General features: G+C 43.3%; 1 pseudogene; it reads left to right on the top strand.

Annotated features, from left to right (window-relative positions):
* Nucleotides 1–11,093, top strand: part of LOC112071956 (plexin-A1-like) — a 152,655-nt pseudogene that overhangs the window by 15,167 nt on the left and 126,395 nt on the right.

Below are 11,093 nucleotides of genomic sequence, written 5' to 3'. Positions count from 1 at the left end.
GAGCCCTAGGGGGTGCAAAACCGGACAGGAAGATCACGCCAGTGACTCAAAGCCTGGCAAGACATGACGCCTTGGGACGGCATGGAAGAGCACCAGTGACTCAGTCCCTGTAATAGGGTAAGAATCAGAGAATCCCAGTGGAGAGAGGGGAGCCGGCCAGGTAAAGACAGCAGGGGCGGTTCYTCACTCCAGTGTCTTGCCGTTTGCCTTCGCAACACTGGGCCAGACTACACTCAATCATAGGACCTTCTGAAGAGATGAGCCTTCAGTAAAGACTGAAGACTGAGTCTGCGTCTCTCACATGGATAGGCAGACTATTGCATAAAAATGGAGCTCCAGCTGTTTGCTTAGAAATTCTAGGGAGAGTAAGTCCTGCGTCTTATGACCGCAGCGTACGTGTAGATATGTACGGCAGGACCAAATTGGAGAAATAGGTAGGAGCAAGCCCATGTAATGCTTTGTAGGTTAGCAGTAAAACCTTGAAATCAGCTCTAGCCTTAACAGGAAGACAGAGAGGCTACCACTGGAGTAATATGATCAAATGTTTTGGTTCTAGTCAAGATTCTAGCAGCCGTATTTAGCACTAACTGAAGTTTATTTAGTGCTTTATCCGGGTAGCCGGAGACTAAAGTATTGCAGTAGTCTAATCTAGAAGTGGCAAAATCATGGATTAGCTTTTCTGCATCATTTTTGGACAAACAGATTCAGATTTTTGCAATGTTACTAAAATGGAAAAAGCTGCCCTTGAAATATTCTTGATATTGTAATGGAACAGCAGGGAGCAGGTCTCGAACCCTCGACCTTCCAGCCCGAGGTCCGGCGCGCTATCGACTGGGCCGCAGAAGCATGCTCGAGCAGAAGAGTCGATTTCCGCTCTTATAAACCCAGGGTCGTTACAATATGTTGGTCAAAAGAGAGATCAGGGTCCAGATTAACACAAAGGTCCTTCACAGTTTTATTTGAGACAACTGTACAACCAACTTCCACGTCTGACAGATAGAGAAAATGGAAACTAGAATTAAAAAGGAGAGGTAGAAAAAGGACAATGTGTGGTAGAACAATGCTTTCCTCAGAATGTGTGGTGGAACAATGCCTTTCCTCAGAAGTGTGTGGTTAGAACAATGCTTTCTCAGAATGTGTGGTGAACAATCGCTTTCTCCAGAATGTGTGGTACGAACAATGCCTTTCTCCGAATGGTGTGGCTAGAACATATGCCCTTTCTCAGAATGTGTGGGTTGGAAGCAATGCATTTTCCTCAGAATGTGTGGTAGAACACTGCCTTTCCTCAGAATGTGTGGTGGAATTCATTGCGCTTTAGTCCTTTCTCTGTACTGTACTTATCACTAGTCTCTCTGTACTTTACATAGACTCTCTCTACTGTACTGTACTTACATAGTCTCTCTGTACTTTTACATACGTCTCTTCATCTGCTACTGCTAATTACTTGCATAGTCTCCCTCTGTACTTATACATAGATCCTCTCCTGTATACAGTAGTCTTCTCTCTGTACTTGCACTTTACATAGTCTCTGTCTGTACTTTACATAGTCTCCTCTGTACTTACATAGTCTCTCTCTCATGTAACTTTTTTACATAGCTTCTCTCTACTTGTTGCACTTTAACATAGTCTCTCTCTACTGTACTGTACTTTTACATAGTCTCTCTCTACTGTACTGTACTTTAAATAGTCTCTCTGTTACTTTAGCTAGTTCTCCTCCTACTGTATTGTAATTTAGCATAGTTCCCGACTTAACTTCTTACACTAGTCTTGCAATACTAGTCTTCCTACTGTCGTCTCAGTATTCTCTCGTATGTTACATAGTCTAACTTCTACTGAAGCTGTACTTTACATAGTCTCCTCTGTACTTTACATTAGCTTTCTCACCTTGTACTGTTACTTTACATAGTCCTCTCTTACGTTACATAGTCTCCTCTTAGTCTCTACGTCTATGAATACTTACTTTCCTAGTCCTCCTTTACATAGTCTTCTCTCTACTGTACTGTACTTACATAGGTCCTCATATGTACTAACTTCTATAGCATCTAGTCCTGTACTCTACATGTATCTCGTCTCTTAACATGCTATCTATACTATTACTATTCGCCTCTGCTACTGTACTGTACTTTACATAGTTCTCTGTATAAACTTTACATAGTTATCTTACTGTATGTCTTTAATAGTTCTTCTACTGTAACTGACTTTCATAGTCCTCTCTGTACTTACATAGTCTCTTCTCTACTGTAGCTGTATTTTAACATGTCTCTCGTATTTACATAGTCTCGTCTCTATTGTCTTTACAGTAGTCTTATGTCTTTAGCGTAGTCTCTTTGTACTTTTACATAGTCCCTCTCTGTCTTACATAAGTCCTCTCTACTGTACTTACATAGTCTCTCTAACTGTATGTACTCTTACATAGTCTCTCTTACTGTAGGTAACTTTACATAGTCTCTTCTCTAAGCTGTCTGTACTTTACATAGTCTTCTGTATGTACATAGTCTTATCTTTTACGCTGTATTTAATAGTTCTCTCTCTCTATCTGTCTGTTCTGTTACATCGTTCTCTGTATTTAATAAGTCTCTCTTATCTGTCTTTACAGTAGTCTCTCTGTATTTACATAGTCCTTTGTACTTTACATAGTCTTCTCTACTGTAACTGTACTTTACATAGTCTCTCTCTACGTACTTTACATAGTTCTCTCTACTGTACGTACTTTACATAGTCTCTTACTGTACTGTATTTACATAGTTCTTCTACTGTACTGTACTTTAGCATCTCTCTCTCTATGTAACTGGTACTTTACATAGTCTCTCTGTCTTTACATAGTCTCTTCTATACTGGGATGCTATTTTACCACCTCCTTAATAGTATCAACATTCAACTTTTGCTAACCAATATTACATACAGGTAATGCCAAATGCTGACCTTGAGTAAAATGAGGGAAATACAAAGATACAGTTGAAACGGAGGTGCTTCCAAACAGGTGGTGGTTTGAGTTAATTAAGCAATTAAAACATCCATCTCTTAGGGTCAGTATAGAAATGCCGTTGTCATTATTTTCTACATGTAGAAGAGAGATCTCAGTGACTTTGAAAGAGGGTCTCAAAGGGGATAGGGTTTTAAAGGGTGTGGTGTGTGTGTGTGTGTGTGTGTGTGTGTGTGTGTGTGTGTGTGTGTGTGGTGGTGTGTGTGTGTGTGTGTGTGTGTGTGTGTGTGTGTGTGTGTGTGTGTGTGTGTGTGTGTGTGTGTGTGTGTGTGTGTCAGTCACAGATGTCAACCCAATTGAACATAATAGGAGACAATGTTTTCCGCCACCATCAACAAAACACCAAATGATGGAATTTCTGGTGGAGATGGTGTGGATCCTCCAGTAGCGTTCCAGAACTTGTACTTGTATATGGTACGCTGGTACGCTGGTACACTTGTACATGATACCTTCGCTGGTACGCTGTACTCTGGTACACTGGTACACTGGTACTGGTTCCAGACATTATGCCAAGGTGTATTGAATGTTCTGGAGCTTGTGGTGGCCAACACCCTTAAAGTGCATGCAGCCATTTTTATTTCAAAATCAAATCATTTCTGGGTAACAATTGAGTACTTACTGTGATTGTTTTCAATTAAAATTGTCAAAAATAAAGTAAAATAGCTTTTTAGTAAGGTGCAATTTCTCAAGCAAGAATTGTGATAGTATTCTCTGGGAGTGTTGAGTGGGGTGGTAAAAACTGAAAATTAGCTGTTATTGGCAAAGAGGTTTGGAACCCTCTTTCTTATTGGTCTAGAACAGGGCTTCTCCAACCTGGAGAGCTACGCGCCTGCAGGTGTTCTGTCCAACCCTGTTCTGGAGAGCTACCGTCCTGCAGGTTTTCTCTCCAACCCTGTCCTGGAGAGCTACGCCTGCAGGTTTTCTCTCCAACCCTGTTTCCTGGAGACTACCGTCCTGCAGGTTTTCTGTCAACCCTGTTCCTGGAGAGCTACCGTCCTGCAGGTTTTCTCTCCAACCCTGTTCCTGGAGAGCTACCGTCCTGCAGGTTTTCTGTCCACCCTGTTCCTGGAGAGCTACCGCCCTGCAGGTTTTCTCTCCAACCCTGTTCCTGGAGAGCTACCGTCCTGCAGGTTTTCTGCTCCAACCCTGTTCCTGGAGAGCTACCGTCCTGCAGGTTTTCTTCCAACCCTGTTCTGAGAGCTACCGCCTGCCGGTTTTCTGTCCAACCTGTTCTGGAGAGCTATCCGTCTTCAGGTTTGTCACCTGTTCCTGGAGACTACCGTCCTGCAGGTTTTCTGTCCAACCCCAGTTGTAACTAACCTGGCTCTAATTATTACAATCAGGTGGTGTAGATTAGGCTCTGGTGAAAACTGCAGGACGGTAGCTCTCCAGGAACAGGGTTGGACAGAAAACCTGCAGGACGGTAGCTCTCCAGGAACAGGGTTGGACAGAAAACCTACAGGACGGTAGCTCTCCAGGACAATCACATGGTGATGTCACTGCACTTGCATTGATCTCTGCTGTGGGGTTAGGTTGTGTCTTTCCCTGGGTCGCAGCAGTAGTTATGCCAGTGTGTTTAGCGGGAGTCTGGGAGAGGGAGCGGACCTCTGAGCCTAGTAGCTCTGCTGGAGCAGACGACCATCAGCACGCTGTCTCCAATTAGTTACTGTCTCCTTTCTTCCTTTCATACTGCAGCTAGCTGCCCAGAGGACCTCACCATGTCTCTACACCTCTCTCCCAACTCCCAGCAGTGTAACACTGTAACTCACATTCCCTCATAATCTGCTAACAGTGGTGCTAGAAGAAAACTCATTGTCGCATTGGAGTTTTTTGGGGGGGGTCATAATATTATGAATATTATTACATATGGGTGACTTCCATTGCAGCTGGTCCTATGATTATTAACTCAAGGCTGTGTATTATAGATGAGCATGGATGGCCCACTGGTACGTTTACCTATGTCATCCAGATGTCATGCATGTTAGGGTGATAAATGGAAGTAGGGATCTCCATGTTCCTGGTCATGGCTACTCTCTCAGGCTGTTCCTGGTCATGTCTACTCTCTCAGGCTGTTCCCTGTCATGGCACTCTCTCAGGCTGTTCCTGGCATGGCTACTCTCCTCAGGCTGTTCCTGGTCATGGCTACTCTCCAGGCTGTCCCTGGTCATGGCCTACTCCTCAGGCTGTTTCCTGGCATGGCCTACTCTCCTCAGGCTGTTCCGTGGCCATGGTCCTACTCTCCTCAGGCTGTTCCTGCCTGGCTACTCTCCTCAGGCTGTTCCCTGGTCATGTCCTACTCTCCTCAGTGTTCCCTGGTCATGGGGCTACTCTCCTCAGGCTGTTCTGGTCATGTTCTATCTCTCCTCAGGTGTTCCCTGGCATGGCCTACTCTCCTCAGGCTGTTCCCTGGTCATGGCCTCTTCTCGTTCTCATGCTACTCAGCTGTCCTGTCTGTCTACTCTCCTCAGGCTGTTTCTGGCAATGGCCTCATTCCTGGGTGAGTCAGATGAGCTCTCACCCCATAGGCCTAGTTCAACCATCTCATTTTGGCTCAGCTTGACAGTGTCAAAATAAAGACCAATATGAGCTCTACTGTCCCAGAGACAGCCTGGTGTGTGTGTTGTCCTGTCTCTGCTGTATATAGAAGGCAGATCAAATTTGACTGGTTTTAGCATCTGAACAGCGTGCAGCAGCGACAGACAGACAGCAGACAGACAGACAGACAGACAGACAGACAGACAACAGACAGACAGAGACAGACAGAAGACAGGTTCTGAATGAGTCTGGGATTCAGAGCCAGTCTCCAAACTGCTTTGCACACAGCTCCCTCTCACCGCACCTGCACCCACACACACACACACACACACACACACACCACAACACCACACACAACACACCACCACACACACACACACACCAACACACACATAGGGAAGGGAAGAGTGATGAGGAGAGGTGGGGAAATTAATTGGTTTGAAGATTTCTTCTTTATCTCCTCTTTTAAAACTCCACTCCTCCTGTTGAAGGAGTCAATGGGCCTCATGCTTTGGGGAGCTTTCTCTTTTTCTCTCCTCGTTCCTCCCCTCCTTTTCTTCCTCTCGCTCCTCTCTCACCTCTCCCCCCTCTCTCTTCCCTCTCTAGGAGGAGAGCTGAGTGATGGCTATTCTCTCAGAAACAGCCGCCAGCTAAAGAGATGGATAGAATCTTACTCAGCTGTGGAATGGAGTTTTACCCTAAAGCTGTGTTCGAACACTCATGCTAGCCGCACTCACTGTACTATTTGTGACGTAAATTGAGTATGTAATATGCTTATTTGTCATAGTATGGATATAGTTAGTATGCCAAAAGTTCCCAAATTGGAAAGTATACAAGCAGTGGACACTATTTCCGTGCTTTTAGGGCCATAAGCAATTCTTCAGAAAATGGGAGTGTGGTTCACATAATTTCAAGTTCCAGTTTTATAGTGGTATGTACAGGATACACATGGTATAACCCGTCCAACTAATGATTACTTGCGGTTCCTTCTCTACAATACAACGAATAAGAAATAATACAGATAAAAACAGGAACATAAAGTAAATGGCTCAGTAGAATAGAATAAACATTTTAGTATACTGTAAGTATAATAGAGGAGGGCACAATTTATAGTCAATATTTACACTTTATCAGGGAAGGAGGGATTGGGGGCAAGTGTTTAAATTGTGCAGTATCTAATCATAACAAGAGTCTGGTAGCATGACTGTGTGTGTGTGTGTGTGTGTGTGTGTGTGTGTGTGTGTGTGTGTGTGTGTGTGTGTGTGTGTGTGTGTGTGTGTGCGTGCGTGCGTGCGTGCGTCGTGCGTGCGTGCGTGCGTGCGTGCGTGCGTGCGTGGTGCGTGCGTGGTGGTGGTGCGTGGTGTGTGTGTTAGGAGTGTATATCTCTGTGCGTGTGTGTGTGTGTGTCGTGTGTGTGTGTGTGTGGTGTGTGTGTGTGTGTGTGTGTGTGTTGTGTGTGTGTGTGTGTGTGTGTGTGTGTGTGTGTGTGTGTGGTGTGTGTGTGTGTGTGTGTGTGTGTGTGGAGGAGTGTATATCTGTGTGTGTGTGTGTGTGTGTGTGTGTGGTGTGGTGTGTTGTGTGTGTGGTGTGTGTTGTGTGGTGTGTGTGTGTGTGTGGTGTGTGGTGTGTGTGTAGGAGTGTATATCTGTGTGTGTGGTGTGTGTGTGTCTGTGTGTGGAGGAGTGTATGTCTGTGTGGGTTTTAAGATCTTTGAATAGTGCCTCACTAAGCTACAAAACAACATTTTAAGACGTGTGCTTTTTGTTGATGGTATCAACCCCCTGAGAAGTTGCTTGGCTGTCACTAGACACGAATGGACAATATCTCTTTCTCACAGATATTTACATGGTAAATGTAGCCTTCTTCACCATATCAGATTCACTTAGCTACTGCTGTTACCGAAGACGCAGCATGATACATAACGGTATTAGGTAACACTTTACTTGACACCGTGTGTAATAACATGTTATGACACAGTCCTAACCATGTCATAACAGCTGACATAACTTGTCATAACAGGTTACATGTTAAAGTATGGTCATAACACTGTCATGACCCATATATATACACCTGTTGTGACATATATTGTGTTATTTAATGGCTGGTTATGACGCCTACATAAACCCACACATTCTATTACACCAGGGACGTGTAACCAACTTTCAAACGAAAGGAATCTTCTTGACAGAGAAATAAATCATTTGAATAAATGTGGGTTTTGCACTCTTATGTACGTGTCATAACCAGCCATAAAATAACACAATATATGTCACAACAGGTGTAAATATATGGATCATGACAGTGTTATGACCATATTATGACAGGSTATGACAAGTAATGTCAGCTGTTATGACATATTATGACATGGTATTACTATTACCTACTATTATCACAGGGCAACTGAGAAGCATGGAGCTACAGAGAGGGGGTAGTGTTGTTCCCAGGCACTGAGGGTGCATCCCAAATGACACACTTCCCTATATAGTGCACTACTTTTGAATAGGTCAACTGATATTGCGCTATATAAGGAGCAGGGCGGCATTGGAGACTCATCCTGAGGTGAAGGTTTAGAGTTGATGATGCAGGTTCCCAGGAGACAGCTGAAGGGATTGTTCTCCCTTAGTGTTGAGATGGGAAAGGCACTACATGTATCTATTCATCATTGGGGACGGAAGCATATCTAATCAATGTGAATAATATTAGTCTCATTGTCTCATACATCATCTTGTCTCCTGAGGGTGTTCAGCAGGTGTGATGGATTAAAACATGATTATCTCCCCATACTGTAAATGACCTGATGGTGGGGTGGTGCAGTCCCACTACCTTTTTAATGGAATATTCCCAATCTGGGGCTAATCCAGCCAGCAGGGCCTTAATCTGACTTTTTATTTGTCCTATTAGTTCCTATAGGGACAGGATTTCAGATAAATCTGTTTGAGACGGGTGTGTAAACCATTCCCCTGCTCCATGTTAATCATTGTGTTTTCAGGAGCATAAGGGTCGGTGGCGGGAGAGAGAGAGAGAGAGAGAGAGAAGCACTCTGTTTGTCCTACCTATCCCCTCCATTTTCTCTATTTGTCTCTCCTCATTGGATAATAGAAATTCCATTGTGGAAGGCCTGTGTTGTGCCTCAAACATCAAAACTCAATTTCCCAAGCTGACAGAACAATTTACCATTCCCCATATTCACAGGCAGTTCATTAAAAGTTCCAGATAGCCCATCGTACATCTCCCCGCTGTAAACGCTGGGACCGGAGAGAAACATAAAACTGTCCGTTCAGCTGCGAGGAGAGAAACTCTGCTTAGCATGCATTAGATTTATACACGGCAGTTCCTCTCTGTTGTTCTGACAATAAAGACACGCAGAGGAGAGCTAGGTTAGACCAAAGCAAGACTAAAGTTTTCTCAGAAGAATAATGTTAAATCGACTTCATGTATGATCATCCTTGACCCCAGCTAACATGGAGATGGTCTTYTTTCTAATGTACTGAATCTATACATGGGTTATCTGAATTATATACCAGAATCAATGATGTTCTGACTGATGTCATGTTCCCTGATTTACAGGATGTYATTTTCGTGGTAATAATTTTTTTTAAAGATATGTTTTATTGTCCCATAAAGCAGAGTAAAATGGTGACATAATGTGACTCATTGGTTGTAATTGGCCATCACAGGGCTTACATAGAGAGTAGACTGCTGTAATGAAGAGAAGATGGGGGTATTGATTCAGGTATAGTAGTGGAGAAACGTTAGCTCTATCAGCACAGGCAATTAATAGCAGCTATTTGAAGGTCCCTGTTTGATGTGGAGTTGGTTCTCTCTTCTTTCAAAGAAAAGGGAGGAAGTATCGGCTGACTGAAATCTGATTTGTGAGGCGGACGTCTTAATATAGTTGAGAGGATCAACGTGACTCCGGTTTGGAGTTGATTTGCCTGCCGTGCATGTGTGCTTCCTCGCATAATCTAATGTGTGTTCTGTCCTGTTAGGTGCTGAGTTAGTACGAGGAAGTGTTCTTTCTCTATGGGACGTTCTTCCTGAATAGCTGGGACATTGTCTTTAACCCAAGGCTAAGCTTGGTTAGGCCAGGCTCCTTAAACCAACCACTATCTGGTTTTGTTGCTATGGTAGCAGCATGCGGTGGTGCATAGCTCCTGCTGTTGACCAGGGAGGTGTATTAAACTGAGTGGTTAGAGCATACTGAAGTATGGAGCTAAAACGTTCCTCCTTATGATGAAGTATGGAGCTAAAACGTTCCTCCTTCTGAAGTATGGAGCTAAACGTTCCTCCTTACTGAAGTATGGACTAAAACGTTCCTCTTTTCTGAAGTTTGGAGCTAAAACGTTCCTCCTTACTGAAGTATGGACTAAAACGTTCCTCCTTTCTGAAGTTTGAGATAAAACGTTCCTCCTTACTGAGTATGGAGACTAACGTTCCTCCTTTCTGAAGTTTGGGCTAAAACGTTCCTCTTACTGAAGTATGGAGCTAAAACGTTCCTCCTTACTGAAGTATGGAGCTAAAACGTTCTCCTTACTGAAGTATGGAGCTAAAACGTTCCTCCTTACTGAAGTATGGAGCTAAAAGTTCCTCCTTACTGAAGTATGGACTAAAACGTTCCTTTTCTGAAGTTGGAGCTAAACGTTCCTCCTTACTGAAGTATGGACTAAAACGTTCTCCTTCTGAAGTATGGAACTAAAACGTTCTCCTTACTGAAGTTTGGAGCTAAATACGTTCCTTCCTTACTGAAGTATGGAACTAAAACGTTCCTCCTTACTGAAGTATGGAATAAATTCTCTAGAGTTGAAGCTAAACGTTCCTCCTTCTGAAGTATGGACTAAAACGTTCCTCCTTACTGAAAGTATGGAACTAAAACGTTCTCCTTTGAAGTATGGACTAAAAGTTCTCCTTACTGAAGTATGGAACTAAAACGTTCCCTCTTACTGAAGTATGGAACTAAAACGTTCCTCCTTACTGAAGTATGGAACTAAAACGTTCCTCTTACTGAAGTATGGAACTAAACGTTCCTCCTTACTGAAGTATGGAACTAAAACGTTCCTCTTACTGAAGTATGGAACTAAAACGTTCCTCCTTCTGAAGTTTGGACTAAAACGTTCCTCTTACTGAAGTATGGAAAAAACGTTCCTCCTTACTGAAGTATGGAATAAACGTTTTCTGAAGTTGACTAAACGTTCCTCCTTACTGAAGTATGGAACTAAAACGTTCCTCCTTACTGAAGTATGGAATAAAACGTTCCTCCTTATGAAGTATGGAACTAAAACGTTCTCTCACTGAAATATGGAACTAAAAAGTTCCTCCTCACTGAAGTATGGAATAAAACGTTCCTCCTTACTGAAGTATGGAGCTAAACGTTCTCCTTACTGAAGTATGGAACTAAAACATTCCTCCACTGAAGTATGGAACTAAACGTTCCTCCTTACTGAAGTATGGAACTAAAATGTTCCTCCTTATGAAGTATGGAACTAAAACGTTTCTCCTCACTGAAGTATGGAACTAAAACGTTCCTCTTCTGAAGTATGTGGCTAAAAACGTTCCTCCTCACTGAAGTATGGGAATA

Source organism: Salvelinus sp. IW2-2015, unplaced genomic scaffold (genome assembly GCF_002910315.2).
Source record: "Salvelinus sp. IW2-2015 unplaced genomic scaffold, ASM291031v2 Un_scaffold1784, whole genome shotgun sequence".
NCBI lineage: Eukaryota > Metazoa > Chordata > Actinopteri > Salmoniformes > Salmonidae > Salvelinus > Salvelinus sp. IW2-2015.
The sequence above is the reverse complement of the archived record's forward strand: the minus strand, read 5'-3'. Positions and strand labels throughout refer to the sequence as shown.